Source organism: Centrocercus urophasianus, unplaced genomic scaffold (genome assembly GCF_019232065.1).
Source record: "Centrocercus urophasianus isolate 14NV4802_14NV808 unplaced genomic scaffold, USGS_Curo_1.0 seq_12, whole genome shotgun sequence".
Taxonomy (NCBI): domain Eukaryota; kingdom Metazoa; phylum Chordata; class Aves; order Galliformes; family Phasianidae; genus Centrocercus; species Centrocercus urophasianus.
This window is the reverse complement of record NW_024884364.1, coordinates 36,892,389-36,895,080: the sequence shown is the minus strand read 5'-3', so window position 1 is coordinate 36,895,080 and position 2,692 is coordinate 36,892,389. Positions and strand designations below refer to the sequence as shown.

Below are 2,692 nucleotides of genomic sequence, written 5' to 3'. Positions count from 1 at the left end.
TGAGCATGTCAGCATTCGTGCCTCCGCTCAGAGATAAAGAGGACTCTGAATTTCCTTCAGAGCACGCTGGAGGACAGACCTGAGGTGTTGGAAGGGGACGAGGAACACGTGGTGCAAAGGCAAGGAGTGGCAGCAGGGCAGAGTGTGACTTACTTTGGAGATCCCTCTCGCAGAGACATCCAGTGACCCCAGGATGTTGATGCACAGCTCTTGGAGAGCTCCCTCTTCCTGGGCTTCCTGGGTGGAAAGGTCTCCGGCTGCCTGCACAACAGTGGTGTTGAAACACTGGTTACTCTCAGTTCTCAGGAGCCTCTCAGGAGGCTCAGGTGTGGCCCCACCGGTGCTTCTTTGCCAGCCTATGAGCTGCACAGGTCTTCCAAAGGAAGATGCTGCCCACTGTCCTTACCCTTCTTCCCGTGGTGCGGCTGAACTCCCTGAAGATGTGCCCCACCACATCCCAGGCTGAGCAGCTCCAGGCGTTAGTGCTGAGCAGATCCTCAATGAAGTGCAGCACGGCCCTCCTCACCTGCCAGGGGTCAATTGTGGGTGTGATTTTCCTGCTCTGAAGGCCAAGGGAAGCCACCTGCTCATCAGGTGCCCTTTGGGCATGAGCAGAGATGACAAAAGCAGAGGAGAAGAGGTGAGGGCCAGGCCTTAGCACCAGGCTGTGCACTTTCCATGCACAGCACAGGGACCCGACCGCTCCACTCTGCCTGCTCTCCTGACAGGAGCCATCGTGACCATGTGGTCGATGCCCCAGCACATCCCCGGTCACCCCAGGCCCTGCCGTATTGGCAGCAGCATCACCACCCTGACAGTGTTTTCCTTTCCCCAAACAGCTCACCCGGGTCCTGGGGTCACTGCACACACGCTGCACAGCCTCTGTAATCTGCGGCAGCTTCTCTGTCATTGCAGGCTCTGCAAGAGATGCACAGAAGCATGCGTGGAGGCACAACTCAGATGGCAAAAGGGATCCCTGGAAGTCCCGACCCGTGGTACTGACCATCAGAGCGAGCCAGAGCGCCGAGCAGACCCAGGGCTGCCACGCATCCAGCCTCCCACTCATCGCCCAGCTGCGACTGCAGAAACAGGACCGTTTCCTCTGGGCAGATTCGGGCTGCAGGAAGGAAATGCCATGCTGTGTTAGTGAGCAACTCGTGCCCATTCGTGAGGTTACAGAGAGATGTATTGGCCAGAGCACCGGCAAGCATCGCCAGAGCTCCTCTCCTTACCCTGCAGCAGGATGCAGTGGGTCAGCTCTGCTCTGTCAGCCTCGCTGTGCTGCTTGGCGTCATCAGAGAGCTGTGGGAACAAAGTCCATTTGAGAAAATCACATGAGCATTGAGGATGGAAAAGACACTGTGCTGCCAGCTCCTGTCTCCCTTGACACTCTCAGGAAGAGGACACACAGACAAAACTAAGCCTGCCCCACAGGCATGCAGGAGCTAAGGCTGAGCAGCCATCAGAGGCTCAGAGCTTTGCAGTCCTCCTGAGGCTTAGCCCAGAGGGAAACTGCTGTGCACACAAGGATAGGCTCCCCTTACCTGATAGAACACGGCACTGGTGACGGCCAGAAACTTGTCCTTAGGGATGACAGACTGAACTCCCGGTAAGGCCTCCAGGAACATACGAAGGCTCTGCAAGAGACCAGCAGAGGAAGAAAGGGCTGAAGCCACATCTAGCCACTAGGGAGCAGAGCAGATGAACTGTTTCCCAGTGGTTTGTCTGCTGGGAGAAGCGGCCACACAAGTGTTCTTGTTTGTCCGTCCCCCCCAGCAGCACCAAGAGAGGCTCTCTGCTCTTAGCTGAGCCTTGGGGCTTGGGCATCATTTGCAGGCATTTCCCACCCGCAGCCCTCTTCTCCCCCATCAGATTCAGAAGCCCCCATGGTGGTGGTGAAGCCTCCCATCCCCAGGAGATGGGCACCAGTGACTCTTGGCTTCCTCCTGGCTCCTGTCCACATTGTTCCTTCCTGGACTGAAGAGCTCAGCAAGCCTCAGACTTCCCTTGAGCACCTGTTCCTTCTTTGTCCAAGGACCGCCCACCTCCTCCCTGCACCCCCCGACCCCTTGTGGCACTTGCACGGGCCCCACGTCCACACCAAGCCCTGCGCAACATCTTACCTTGGCCACCCTGCAGGTGTCTTGCATCTCCTGACACGGGTGCACGAGCCAGAGGAGCCGCTCCCAGACGTGCTCTCGGGGCAGCTCCTCTTGCAGGAGAACAGTCATCATGGCAGTCACAGCCCCGAGAACGGCCTGTCTGTCCTGGAGAGGGATGGCAGAGGCCCAGCATCAAAGACTGAACGTCTGCCCTTCCTACAGAGAGGGCTTTCTTTTTCCATTCCCCTTCCCCACACCCCTGTGCCCAGCAGGACATGGGCTCGCTCTCCCTGGGCAGGCAGGTTTTCCCCATACCCTCATCCCCGGCTCTCCCTGCCACAATGCTGTGACTTGTGACTGCTCCCTGGCAGGGAGATCCAGCCCCAAGCACAGAGCCAGTTTGGGGCCCTTTGCAGAGCCAGCCCACACCCTCTCAGCACCCCTCTGCTCTCAGCCTGCTGGGCACAGACAGAGCTGCCAACATGGATGCCCCAGCTGCCATCTGCCAGGCTGGGGATGAAGCAGTGCTCACCTCTTCCTCCTTGCAGTCCTGCCAGTTGCTGACCACAAAGAAGAAGAGCTCATGAAGA

The 2,692-nt window shown here is 58.3% G+C and overlaps 1 long non-coding RNA gene across 1 annotated transcript; it reads right to left on the bottom strand.

Moving 5' to 3' along the window:
* Positions 1 to 218: 218 nt before the first annotated feature.
* Positions 219 to 905, bottom strand: LOC122155872. Its single transcript, XR_006167327.1, has 3 exons — positions 845 to 905; positions 407 to 526; positions 219 to 261 (listed from the first exon to the last, which is right to left on the bottom strand). It is a non-coding gene; the product is annotated as an uncharacterized LOC122155872 (long non-coding RNA).
* Between the last annotated feature and the right edge of the window lie 1,787 nt (positions 906 to 2,692).